This window comes from Acipenser ruthenus, chromosome 44, assembly GCF_902713425.1.
Source record: "Acipenser ruthenus chromosome 44, fAciRut3.2 maternal haplotype, whole genome shotgun sequence".
NCBI lineage: Eukaryota > Metazoa > Chordata > Actinopteri > Acipenseriformes > Acipenseridae > Acipenser > Acipenser ruthenus.
In genome coordinates, this window is record NC_081232.1 from 5,601,462 (window position 1) to 5,611,089 (window position 9,628).

Consider the following 9,628-nt stretch of genomic DNA (forward strand, 5'->3'; position numbering starts at 1 on the left):
TTATGTTTAGTGAGCTGGGGGTGATTCCTCCAAAATTTCCTTTTGTCCTCCACACATTTCAATTGTAAAATGTAATTACAAAAATGTAATGCCTGCAGCACTTGATATTCCCAGGTGGTCTCCCATCCAAGTACTAACCAAGCCCAACATTGCTTAGCTTCTGAGATCATGCGAGATCAGGCTTATTCAAGGTGGTGTGGCCGCAGGCGATTGTATTTCTGCTTTCATGACTTTTATGTTTAGTGAGCTGGGGGTGATTCCTCCAAAATTTCCTTTTGTCCACCACACATTTCAATTGTAAAATGTAATGCCTGCAGCACTTGATATTCCCAGGTGGTCTCCCATCCAAGTACTAATCAAGCCCAACATTTCTTAGCTTCTGAGATCAGACAAGATCAGGCTTATTCAAGGTGGTGTGGCCGCAGGCGATTTCATTTCTGCTTTCATGACTTTTATGTTTAGTGAGCTGGGGGTGATTCCTCCAATATTTCCTTTTGTCCTCCACACATTTCAATTGTAAAATGTAATTACAAAAATGTAATGCCTGCAGCACTTGATATTCCCAGGTGGTCTCCCATCCAAGTACTAACCAAGCCCAACATTGCTTAGCTTCTGAGATCAGGCTTATTCAAGGTGGTGTGGCCGCAGGCGATTGCATTTCTGCTTTCATGACTTTTATGTTTAGTGAGCTGGGGGTGATTCCTCCAAAATTTCCTTTTGTCCTCCACACATTTCAATTGTAAAATGTAGTGCCTGCAGCACTTGATATTCCCAGGTGGTCTCCCATCCAAGTACTAACCAAGCCCAACATTGCTTAGCTTCTGAGATCAGACGAGATCAGGCTTATTCAAGGTGGTGTGGCCGCAGGCGATTGCATTTTTGCTTTCATGACTTTTATGTTTAGTGAGCTGGGGGTGATTCCTCCAAAATTTCCTTTTGTCCTCCACACATTTCAATTGTAAAATGTAATTACAAAAATGTAATGCCTGCAGCACTTGATATTCCCAGGTGGTCTCCCATCCAAGTACTAACCAAGCACAACATTGCTTAGCTTCTGAGATCAGGCTTATTCAAGGTGGTGTGGCCGCAGGCGATTGCATTTCTGCTTTCATGACTTTTATGTTTAGTGAGCTGGGGGTGATTCCTCCAAAATTTCCTTTTGTCCACCACACATTTCAATTGTAAAATGTAATTACAAAAATGTAATGCCTGCAGCACTTGATATTCCCAGGTGGTCTCCCATCCAAGTACTAACCAAGCCCAACATTGCTTAGCTTCTGAGATCAGACGAGATCAGGCTTATTCAAGGTGGTGTGGCCGCAGGCGATGGCATTTCTGCTTTCATGACTTTTATGTTTAGTGAGCTGGGGGTGATTCCTCCAAAATTTCCTTTTGTCCTCCACACATTTCAATTGTAAAATGTAATTACAAAAATGTAATGCCTGCAGCACTTGATATTCCCAGGTGGTCTCCCATCCAAGTACTAACCAAGCCCAACATTGCTTAGCTTCTGAGATCAGGCTTATTCAAGGTGGTGTGGCCGCAGGCGATTGCATTTCTGCTTTCATGACTTTTATGTTTAGTGAGCTGGGGGTGATTCCTCCAAAATTTCCTTTTGTCCTCCACACATTTCAATTGTAAAATGTAATGCCTGCAGCACTTGATATTCCCAGGTGGTCTCACATCCAAGTACTAACCAAGCCCAACATTGCTTAGCTTCTGAGATCAGGCGAGATCAGGCTTATTCAAGGTGGTGTGGCCGCAGGTGATTGCATTTCTGCTTTCATGACTTTTATGTTTAGTGAGCTGGGGGTGATTCCTCCAAAATTTCCTTTTGTCCTCCACACATTTCAATTGTAAAATGTAATGCCTGCAGCACTTGATATTCCCAGGTGGTCTCCCATCCAAGTACTAACCAAGCCCAACACTGCTTAGCTTCTGAGATCAGACAAGATCAGGCTTATTCAAGGTGGTGTGGCCGCAGGCGATTGCATTTCTGCTTTCATGACTTTTATGTTTAGTGAGCTGGGGGTGATTCCTCCAAAATTTCCTTTTGTCCTCCACACATTTCAATTGTAAAATGTAATTACAAAAATGTAATGCCTGCAGCACTTGATATTCTCAGGTGGTCTCCCATCCAAGTACTAACCAAGCCCAACATTGCTTAGCTTCTGAGATCAGACGAGATCAGGCTTATTCAAGGTGGTGTGGCCGCAGGCGATTGCATTTCTGCTTTCATGACTTTTATGTTTAGTGAGCTGGGAGTGATTCCTCCAAAATTTCCTTTTGTCCTCCACACATTTCAATTGTAAAATGTAATTACAAAAATGTAATGCCTGCAGCACTTGATATTCCCAGGTGGTCTCCCATCCAAGTACTAACCAAGCCCAACATTGCTTAGCTTCTGAGATCAGACGAGATCAGGCTTATTCAAGGTGGTGTGGCCGCAGGCGATTGCATTTCTGCTTTCATGACTTTTATGTTTAGTGAGCTGGGGGTGATTCCTCCAAAATTTCCTTTTGTCCTCCACACATTTCAATTGTAAAATGTAATTACAAAAATGTAATGCCTGCAGCACTTGATATTCCCAGGTGGTCTCCCATCCAAGTACTAACCAAGCCCAACATTGCTTAGCTTCTGAGATCAGACGAGATCAGGCTTATTCAAGGTGGTGTGGCCACAGGCGATTGCATTTCTGCTTTCATGACTTTTATGTTTAGTGAGCTGGGGGTGATTCCTCCAAAATTTCCTTTTGTCCACACATTTCAATTGTAAAATGTAATTACAAAAATGTAATGCCTGCAGCACTTGATATTCCCAGGTGGTCTCCCATCCAAGTACTAACCAAGCCCAACATTGCTTAGCTTCTGAGATCAGGCTTATTCAAGGTGGTATGGCCGCAGGCGATTGCATTTCTGCTTTCATGACTTTTATGTTTAGTGAGCTGGGGGTGATTCCTCCAAAATTTCCTTTCGTCCTCCACACATTTCAATTGTAAAATGTAATTACAAAAATGTAATGCCTGCAGCACTTGATATTCCCAGGTGGTCTCCCATCCAAGTACTAACCAAGCCCAACATTGCTTAGCTTCGGAGATCAGGCTTATTCAAGGTGGTGTGGCCGCAGGCGATTGCATTTCTGCTTTCATGACTTTTATGTTTAGTGAGCTGGGGGTGATTCCTCCAAAATTTCCTTTTGTCCACCACACATTTCAAATGTAAAATGTAATGCCTGCAGCACTTGATATTCCCAGGTGGTCTCCCATCTAAATACTAACCAAGCCCAACATTGCTTAGCTTCTGAGATCAGGCTTATTCAAGGTGGTGTGGCCGCAGGCGATTGCATTTCTGCTTTCATGACTTTTATGTTTAGTGAGCTGGGGGTGATTCCTCCAAAATTTCCTTTTGTCCTCCACACATTTCAATTGTAAAATGTAATTACAAAAATGTAATGCCTGCAGCACTTGATATTCCCAGGTGGTCTCCCATCCAAGTACTAACCAAGCCCAACATTGCTTAGCTTCTGAGATCAGACGAGATCAGGCTTATTCAAGGTGGTGTGGCCGCAGGCGATTGCATTTCTGCTTTCATGACTTTTATGTTTAGTGAGCTGGGGGTGATTCCTCCAAAATTTCCTTTTGTCCACACATTTCAATTGTAAAATGTAATTACAAAAATGTAATGCCTGCAGCACTTGATATTCCCAGGTGGTCTCCCATCCAAGTACTAACCAAGCCCAACATTGCTTAGCTTCTGTGATCAGGCGAGATCAGGCTTATTCAAGGTGGTGTGGCCGCAGGCGATTGCATTTCTGCTTTCATGACTTTTATGTTTAGTGAGCTGGGGGTGATTCCTCCAAAATTTCCTTTTGTCCTCCACACATTTCAATTGTAAAATGTAATTACAAAAATGTAATGCCTGCAGCACTTGATATTCCCAGGTGGTCTCCCATCCAAGTACTAACCAAGCCCAACATTGCTTAGCTTCTGAGATCATGCGAGATCAGGCTTATTCAAGGTGGTGTGGCCGCAGGCGATTGTATTTCTGCTTTCATGACTTTTATGTTTAGTGAGCTGGGGGTGATTCCTCCAAAATTTCCTTTTGTCCACCACACATTTCAATTGTAAAATGTAATGCCTGCAGCACTTGATATTCCCAGGTGGTCTCCCATCCAAGTACTAATCAAGCCCAACATTGCTTAGCTTCTGAGATCAGACAAGATCAGGCTTATTCAAGGTGGTGTGGCCGCAGGCGATTTCATTTCTGCTTTCATGACTTTTATGTTTAGTGAGCTGGGGGTGATTCCTCCAAAATTTCCTTTTGTCCTCCACACATTTCAATTGTAAAATGTAATTACAAAAATGTAATGCCTGCAGCACTTGATATTCCCAGGTGGTCTCCCATCCAAGTACTAACCAAGCCCAACATTGCTTAGCTTCTGAGATCAGGCTTATTCAAGGTGGTGTGGCCGCAGGCGATTGCATTTCTGCTTTCATGACTTTTATGTTTAGTGAGCTGGGGGTGATTCCTCCAAAATTTCCTTTTGTCCTCCACACATTTCAATTGTAAAATGTAGTGCCTGCAGCACTTGATATTCCCAGGTGGTCTCCCATCCAAGTACTAACCAAGCCCAACATTGCTTAGCTTCTGAGATCAGACGAGATCAGGCTTATTCAAGGTGGTGTGGCCGCAGGCGATTGCATTTCTGCTTTCATGACTTTTATGTTTAGTGAGCTGGGGGTGATTCCTCCAAAATTTCCTTTTGTCCTCCACACATTTCAATTGTAAATTGTAATGCCTGCAGCACTTGATATTCCCAGGTGGTCTCCCATCCAATTACTAACCAAGCCCAACATTGCTTAGCTTCTGAGATCAGACGAGATCAGGCGAGATCAGGCTTATTCAAGGTGGTGTGGCCGCAGGCGATTGCATTTCTGCTTTCATGACTTTTATGTTTAGTGAGCTGGGGGTGATTCCTCCAAAATTTCCTTTTGTCCTCCACACATTTCAATTGTAAAATGTAATTACAAAAATGTAATGCCTGCAGCACTTGATATTCCCAGGTGGTCTCCCATCCAAGTACTAACCAAGCCCAACATTGCTTAGCTTCTGAGATCAGACGAGATCAGGCTTATTCAAGGTGGTGTGGCCGCAGGCGATTGCATTTCTGCTTTCTTGACTTTTATGTTTAGTGAGCTGGGGGTGATTCCTCCAAAATTTCCTTTTGTCCTCCACACATTTCAATTGTAAAATGTAATGCCTGCAGCACTTGATATTCACAGGTGGTCTCCCATCCAAGTACTAACCAAGCCCAACATTGCTTAGCTTCTGAGATCAGGCTTATTCAAGGTGGTGTGGCCGCAGGCGATTGCATTTCTGCTTTCATGACTTTTATGTTTAGTGAGCTGGGGGTGATTCCTCCAAAATTTCCTTTTGTCCACACATTTCAATTGTAAAATGTAATTACAAAAATGTAATGCCTGCAGCACTTGATATTCCCAGGTGGTCTCCCATCCAAGTACTAACCAAGCCCAACATTGCTTAGCTTCGGAGATCAGGCTTATTCAAGGTGGTGTGGCCGCAGGCGATTGCATTTCTGCTTTCATGACTTTTATGTTTAGTGAGCTGGGGGTGATTCCTCCAAAATTTCCTTTTGTCCTCCACACATTTCAATTGTAAAATGTAATTACAAAAATGTAATGCCTGCAGCACTTGATATTCCCAGGTGGTCTCCCATCCAAGTACTAACCAAGCCCAACATTGCTTAGCTTCTGAGATCAGACAAGATCAGGCTTATTTAAGGTGGTGTGGCCGCAGGAGATTGCATTTCTGCTTTCATGACTTTTATGTTTAGTGAGCTGGGGGTGATTCCTCCAAAATTTCCTTTTGTCCTCCACACATTTCAATTGTAAAATGTAATGCCTGCAGCACTTGATATTCCCAGGTGGTCTCCCATCCAAGTACTAACCAATCCCAACATTGCTTAGTTTCTGAGATCAGACGAGATCAGGCTTATTCAAGGTGGTGTTGCCGCAGGAGATTGCATTCCTGCTTTCATGACTTTTATGTTTAGTGAGCTGGGGGTGATTCCTCCAAAATTTCCTTTTGTCCTCCACACATTTCAATTGTAAAATGTAATGCCTGCAGCACTTGATATTCCCAGGTGGTCTCCCATCCAAGTACTAACCAAGCCCAACATTGCTTAGCTTCTGAGATCAGACGAGATCAGGCTTATTCAAGGTGGTGTGGCCGCAGGCGATTGCATTTCTGCTTTCATGACTTTTATGTTTAGTGAGCTGGGGGTGATTCCTCCAAAATTTCCTTTTGTCCTCCACACATTTCAATTGTAAAATGTAATGCCTGCAGCACTTGATATTCCCAGGTGGTCTCCCATCCAAGTACTAACCAAGCCCCACATTGCTTAGCTTCTGAGATCAGACGAGATCAGGCTTATTCAAGGTGGTGTGGCCGCAGGCGATTGCATTTCTGCTTTCATGACTTTTATGTTTAGTGAGCTGGAGGTGATTCCTCCAAAATTTCCTTTTGTCCTCCACACATTTCAATTGTAAAATGTAATTACAAAAATGTAATGCCTGCAGCACTTGATATTCCCAGGTGGTCTCCCATCCAAGTACTAACCAAGCCCAACATTGCTTAGCTTCTGAGATCAGACGAGATCAGGCTTATTCAAGGTGGCGTGGCCGCAGGCGATTGCATTTCTGCTTTCATGACTTTTATGTTTAGTGAGCTGGGTGTGATTCCTCCAAAATTTCCTTTTGTCCTCCACACATTTCAATTGTAAAATGTAATTACAAAAATGTAATGCCTGCAGCACTTGATATTCCCAGGTGGTCTCCCATCCAAGTACTAACCAAGCCCAACATTGCTTAGCTTCTGAAATCAGACGAGATCAGGCTTATTCAAGGTGGTGTGGCCGCAGGCGATTGCATTTCTGCTTTCATGACTTTTATGTTTAGTGAGCTGGGGGTGATTCCTCCAAAATTTCCTTTGTCCTCCACACATTTCAATTGTAAAATGTAATTACAAAAATGTAATGCCTGCAGCACTTGATATTCCCAGGTGGTCTCCCATCCAAGTACTAACCAAGCCCAACATTGCTTAGCTTCTGAGGTCAGGCTTATTCAAGGTGGTGTGGCCGCAGGCGATTGCATTTCTGCTTTCATGACTTTTATGTTTAGTGAGCTGGGGGTGATTCCTCCAAAATTTCCTTTTGTCCACACATTTCAATTGTAAAATGTAATTACAAAAATGTAATGCCTGCAGCACTTGATATTCCCAGGTGGTCTCCCATCCAAGTACTAACCAAGCCCAACATTGCTTAGCTTCTGAGATCAGGCTTATTCAAGGTGGTTTGGCCGCAGGCGATTGCATTTCTGCTTTCATGACTTTTATGTTTAGTGAGCTGGGGGTGATTCCTCCAAAATTTCCTTTTGTCCTCCACACATTTCAATTGTAAAATGTAATTACAAAAATGTAATGCCTGCAGCACTTGATATTCCCAGGTGGTCTCCCATCCAAGTACTAACCAAGCCCAACATTGCTTAGCTTCTGAGATCAGTCGAGATCAGGCTTATTTAAGGTGGTGTGGCCGCAGGAGATTGCGTTTCTGCTTTCATGACTTTTATGTTTAGTGAGCTGGGGGTGATTCCTCCAAAATATCCTTTTGTCCTCCACACATTTCAATTGTAAAATGTAATGCCTGCAGCACTTGATATTCCCAGGTGGTCTCCCATCCAAGTACTAACCAAGCCCAACATTGCTTAGTTTCTGAGATCAGACGAGATCAGGCTTATTCAAGGTGGTGTTGCCGCAGGAGATTGCATTCCTGCTTTCATGACTTTTATGTTTAGTGAGCTGGGGGTGATTCCTCCAAAATTTCCTTTTGTCCTCCACACATTTCAATTGTAAAATGTAATGCCTGCAGCACTTGATATTCCCAGGTGGTCTCCCATCCAAGTACTAACCAAGCCCAACATTGCTTAGCTTCTGAGATCAGACGAGATCAGGCTTATTCAAGGTGGTGTGGCCGCAGGCGTTTGCATTTCTGCTTTCATGACTTTTATGTTTAGTGAGCTGGGGGTGATTCCTCCAAAATTTCCTTTTGTCCTCCACACATTTCAATTGTAAAATGTAATGCCTGCAGCACTTGATATTCCCAGGTGGTCTCCCATCCAAGTACTAACCAAGCCCAACTTTGCTTAGCTTCTGAGATCAGACGAGATCAGGCTTATTCAAGGTGGTGTGGCCGCAGGCGATTGCATTTCTGCTTTCATGACTTTTATGTTTAGTGAGCTGGGGGTGATTCCTCCAAAATTTCCTTTTGTCCTCCACACATTTCAATTGTAAAATGTAATTACAAAAATGTAATGCCTGCAGCACTTGATATTCCCAGGTGGTCTCCCATCCAAGTACTAACCAAGCCCAACATTGCTTAGCTTCTGAGATCAGGCTTATTCAAGGTGGTGTGGCCGCAGGCGATTGCATTTCTGCTTTCATGACTTTTATGTTTAGGGAGCTGGGGGTGATTCCTCCAAAATTTCCTTTTGTCCTCCACACATTTCAATTGTAAAATGTAATTACAAAAATGTAATGCCTGCAGCACTTGATATTCCCAGGTGGTCTCCCATCCAAGTACTAACCAAGCCCAACATTACTTAGCTTCTGAGATCAGGCTTATTCAAGGTGGTGTGGCCGCAGGCGATTGCATTTCTGCTTTCATGACTTTTATGTTTAGGGAGCTGGGGGTGATTCCTCCAAAATTTCCTTTTGTCCTCCACACATTTCAATTGTAAAATGTAATTACAAAAATGTAATGCCTGCAGCACTTGATATTCCCAGGTGGTCTCCCATCCAAGTACTAACCAAGCCCAACATTGCTTAGCTTCTGAGATCAGGCTTATTCAAGGTGGCGTGGCCGCAGGCGATTGCATTTCTGCTTCCATGACTTTTATGTTTAGGGAGCTGGGGGTGATTCCTCCAAAATTTCCTTTTGTCCTCCACACATTTCAATTGTAAAATGTAATTACAAAAATGTAATGCCTGCAGCACTTGATATTCCCAGGTGGTCTCCCATCCAAGTACTAACCAAGCCCAACATTGCTTAGCTTCTGAGATCAGGCTTATTCAAGGTGGTGTGGCCGCAGGCGATTGCATTTCTGCTTTCATGACTTTTATGTTTAGGGAGCTGGGGGTGATTCCTCCAAAATTTCCCTTTGGCCTCCACACATTTCAATTACAAAAATGTAATGCCTGCAGCACTTGATATTCCCAGGTGGTCTCCCATCCAAGTACTAACCAAGCCCAACATTGCTTAGCTTCTGAGATCAGGCTTATTCAAGGTGGTGTGGCCGCAGGCGATTGCATTTCTGCTTTCATGACTTTTATGTTTAGTGAGCTGGGGGTGATTCCTCCAAAATTTCCTTTTGTCCTCCACACATTTCAATTGTAAAATGTAATTACAAAAATGTAATGCCTGCAGCACTTGATATTCCCAGGTGGTCTCCCATCCAAGTACTAACCAAGCCCAACATTGCTTAGCTTCTGAGATCAGGCTTATTCAAGGTGGTGTGGCCGCAGGCGATTGCATTTCTGCTTTCATGACTTTTATG

At 43.3% G+C, this 9,628-nt stretch overlaps 20 non-coding genes and 23 pseudogenes across 20 annotated transcripts; all 43 read right to left on the bottom strand.

Moving 5' to 3' along the window:
- Window positions 1-89: 89 nt before the first annotated feature.
- On the bottom strand, window positions 90-208 carry LOC131712745 (5S ribosomal RNA). The gene has a single exon (XR_009314634.1). It is a non-coding gene; the product is annotated as a 5S ribosomal RNA (ribosomal RNA).
- A 100-nt stretch (window positions 209-308) lies between these two features.
- On the bottom strand, window positions 309-427 carry LOC131713060 (5S ribosomal RNA). The gene has a single exon (XR_009314948.1). It is a non-coding gene; the product is annotated as a 5S ribosomal RNA (ribosomal RNA).
- A 114-nt stretch (window positions 428-541) lies between these two features.
- Window positions 542-650, bottom strand: LOC131715202 (5S ribosomal RNA; annotated as a pseudogene).
- Window positions 651-750: 100 nt separating this feature from the next.
- Window positions 751-869, bottom strand: LOC131719567 (5S ribosomal RNA). The gene has a single exon (XR_009318466.1). It is a non-coding gene; the product is annotated as a 5S ribosomal RNA (ribosomal RNA).
- Window positions 870-983: 114 nt separating this feature from the next.
- On the bottom strand, window positions 984-1,092 carry LOC131716161 (5S ribosomal RNA; annotated as a pseudogene).
- Window positions 1,093-1,206: 114 nt separating this feature from the next.
- On the bottom strand, window positions 1,207-1,325 carry LOC131719568 (5S ribosomal RNA). Its single transcript, XR_009318467.1, has one exon. It is a non-coding gene; the product is annotated as a 5S ribosomal RNA (ribosomal RNA).
- A 114-nt stretch (window positions 1,326-1,439) lies between these two features.
- Window positions 1,440-1,548, bottom strand: LOC131715203 (5S ribosomal RNA; annotated as a pseudogene).
- Window positions 1,549-1,648: 100 nt separating this feature from the next.
- LOC131714164 (5S ribosomal RNA) lies at window positions 1,649-1,767 on the bottom strand (annotated as a pseudogene).
- A 100-nt stretch (window positions 1,768-1,867) lies between these two features.
- On the bottom strand, window positions 1,868-1,986 carry LOC131712595 (5S ribosomal RNA). Its single transcript, XR_009314486.1, has one exon. It is a non-coding gene; the product is annotated as a 5S ribosomal RNA (ribosomal RNA).
- A 114-nt stretch (window positions 1,987-2,100) lies between these two features.
- On the bottom strand, window positions 2,101-2,219 carry LOC131709751 (5S ribosomal RNA). Its single transcript, XR_009311613.1, has one exon. It is a non-coding gene; the product is annotated as a 5S ribosomal RNA (ribosomal RNA).
- A 114-nt stretch (window positions 2,220-2,333) lies between these two features.
- LOC131719569 (5S ribosomal RNA) lies at window positions 2,334-2,452 on the bottom strand. The gene has a single exon (XR_009318468.1). It is a non-coding gene; the product is annotated as a 5S ribosomal RNA (ribosomal RNA).
- A 114-nt stretch (window positions 2,453-2,566) lies between these two features.
- LOC131710162 (5S ribosomal RNA) lies at window positions 2,567-2,685 on the bottom strand. The gene has a single exon (XR_009312031.1). It is a non-coding gene; the product is annotated as a 5S ribosomal RNA (ribosomal RNA).
- A 111-nt stretch (window positions 2,686-2,796) lies between these two features.
- LOC131714214 (5S ribosomal RNA) lies at window positions 2,797-2,905 on the bottom strand (annotated as a pseudogene).
- Window positions 2,906-3,019: 114 nt separating this feature from the next.
- On the bottom strand, window positions 3,020-3,128 carry LOC131715956 (5S ribosomal RNA; annotated as a pseudogene).
- A 100-nt stretch (window positions 3,129-3,228) lies between these two features.
- Window positions 3,229-3,337, bottom strand: LOC131716018 (5S ribosomal RNA; annotated as a pseudogene).
- Window positions 3,338-3,451: 114 nt separating this feature from the next.
- LOC131719571 (5S ribosomal RNA) lies at window positions 3,452-3,570 on the bottom strand. Its single transcript, XR_009318470.1, has one exon. It is a non-coding gene; the product is annotated as a 5S ribosomal RNA (ribosomal RNA).
- Window positions 3,571-3,681: 111 nt separating this feature from the next.
- On the bottom strand, window positions 3,682-3,800 carry LOC131713722 (5S ribosomal RNA; annotated as a pseudogene).
- Window positions 3,801-3,914: 114 nt separating this feature from the next.
- On the bottom strand, window positions 3,915-4,033 carry LOC131712746 (5S ribosomal RNA). The gene has a single exon (XR_009314635.1). It is a non-coding gene; the product is annotated as a 5S ribosomal RNA (ribosomal RNA).
- A 100-nt stretch (window positions 4,034-4,133) lies between these two features.
- On the bottom strand, window positions 4,134-4,252 carry LOC131710652 (5S ribosomal RNA). The gene has a single exon (XR_009312534.1). It is a non-coding gene; the product is annotated as a 5S ribosomal RNA (ribosomal RNA).
- Window positions 4,253-4,366: 114 nt separating this feature from the next.
- LOC131715204 (5S ribosomal RNA) lies at window positions 4,367-4,475 on the bottom strand (annotated as a pseudogene).
- A 100-nt stretch (window positions 4,476-4,575) lies between these two features.
- LOC131719572 (5S ribosomal RNA) lies at window positions 4,576-4,694 on the bottom strand. Its single transcript, XR_009318471.1, has one exon. It is a non-coding gene; the product is annotated as a 5S ribosomal RNA (ribosomal RNA).
- Window positions 4,695-4,794: 100 nt separating this feature from the next.
- On the bottom strand, window positions 4,795-4,923 carry LOC131714177 (5S ribosomal RNA; annotated as a pseudogene).
- A 114-nt stretch (window positions 4,924-5,037) lies between these two features.
- Window positions 5,038-5,156, bottom strand: LOC131719573 (5S ribosomal RNA). Its single transcript, XR_009318472.1, has one exon. It is a non-coding gene; the product is annotated as a 5S ribosomal RNA (ribosomal RNA).
- Window positions 5,157-5,256: 100 nt separating this feature from the next.
- LOC131715532 (5S ribosomal RNA) lies at window positions 5,257-5,365 on the bottom strand (annotated as a pseudogene).
- Window positions 5,366-5,476: 111 nt separating this feature from the next.
- Window positions 5,477-5,585, bottom strand: LOC131715958 (5S ribosomal RNA; annotated as a pseudogene).
- A 114-nt stretch (window positions 5,586-5,699) lies between these two features.
- On the bottom strand, window positions 5,700-5,818 carry LOC131713864 (5S ribosomal RNA; annotated as a pseudogene).
- Window positions 5,819-5,918: 100 nt separating this feature from the next.
- On the bottom strand, window positions 5,919-6,037 carry LOC131714075 (5S ribosomal RNA; annotated as a pseudogene).
- A 100-nt stretch (window positions 6,038-6,137) lies between these two features.
- Window positions 6,138-6,256, bottom strand: LOC131719574 (5S ribosomal RNA). The gene has a single exon (XR_009318473.1). It is a non-coding gene; the product is annotated as a 5S ribosomal RNA (ribosomal RNA).
- A 100-nt stretch (window positions 6,257-6,356) lies between these two features.
- Window positions 6,357-6,475, bottom strand: LOC131710290 (5S ribosomal RNA). The gene has a single exon (XR_009312162.1). It is a non-coding gene; the product is annotated as a 5S ribosomal RNA (ribosomal RNA).
- Window positions 6,476-6,589: 114 nt separating this feature from the next.
- On the bottom strand, window positions 6,590-6,708 carry LOC131710618 (5S ribosomal RNA). Its single transcript, XR_009312501.1, has one exon. It is a non-coding gene; the product is annotated as a 5S ribosomal RNA (ribosomal RNA).
- A 114-nt stretch (window positions 6,709-6,822) lies between these two features.
- LOC131711371 (5S ribosomal RNA) lies at window positions 6,823-6,941 on the bottom strand. The gene has a single exon (XR_009313255.1). It is a non-coding gene; the product is annotated as a 5S ribosomal RNA (ribosomal RNA).
- A 113-nt stretch (window positions 6,942-7,054) lies between these two features.
- On the bottom strand, window positions 7,055-7,163 carry LOC131715345 (5S ribosomal RNA; annotated as a pseudogene).
- Window positions 7,164-7,274: 111 nt separating this feature from the next.
- LOC131715251 (5S ribosomal RNA) lies at window positions 7,275-7,383 on the bottom strand (annotated as a pseudogene).
- A 114-nt stretch (window positions 7,384-7,497) lies between these two features.
- Window positions 7,498-7,616, bottom strand: LOC131713809 (5S ribosomal RNA; annotated as a pseudogene).
- A 100-nt stretch (window positions 7,617-7,716) lies between these two features.
- LOC131712687 (5S ribosomal RNA) lies at window positions 7,717-7,835 on the bottom strand. Its single transcript, XR_009314578.1, has one exon. It is a non-coding gene; the product is annotated as a 5S ribosomal RNA (ribosomal RNA).
- Window positions 7,836-7,935: 100 nt separating this feature from the next.
- Window positions 7,936-8,054, bottom strand: LOC131719575 (5S ribosomal RNA). The gene has a single exon (XR_009318474.1). It is a non-coding gene; the product is annotated as a 5S ribosomal RNA (ribosomal RNA).
- Window positions 8,055-8,154: 100 nt separating this feature from the next.
- LOC131718693 (5S ribosomal RNA) lies at window positions 8,155-8,273 on the bottom strand. The gene has a single exon (XR_009317589.1). It is a non-coding gene; the product is annotated as a 5S ribosomal RNA (ribosomal RNA).
- A 114-nt stretch (window positions 8,274-8,387) lies between these two features.
- LOC131715205 (5S ribosomal RNA) lies at window positions 8,388-8,496 on the bottom strand (annotated as a pseudogene).
- A 114-nt stretch (window positions 8,497-8,610) lies between these two features.
- LOC131715607 (5S ribosomal RNA) lies at window positions 8,611-8,719 on the bottom strand (annotated as a pseudogene).
- A 114-nt stretch (window positions 8,720-8,833) lies between these two features.
- LOC131715567 (5S ribosomal RNA) lies at window positions 8,834-8,942 on the bottom strand (annotated as a pseudogene).
- Window positions 8,943-9,056: 114 nt separating this feature from the next.
- Window positions 9,057-9,165, bottom strand: LOC131715206 (5S ribosomal RNA; annotated as a pseudogene).
- Window positions 9,166-9,266: 101 nt separating this feature from the next.
- LOC131715207 (5S ribosomal RNA) lies at window positions 9,267-9,375 on the bottom strand (annotated as a pseudogene).
- A 114-nt stretch (window positions 9,376-9,489) lies between these two features.
- Window positions 9,490-9,598, bottom strand: LOC131715209 (5S ribosomal RNA; annotated as a pseudogene).
- Between the last annotated feature and the right edge of the window lie 30 nt (window positions 9,599-9,628).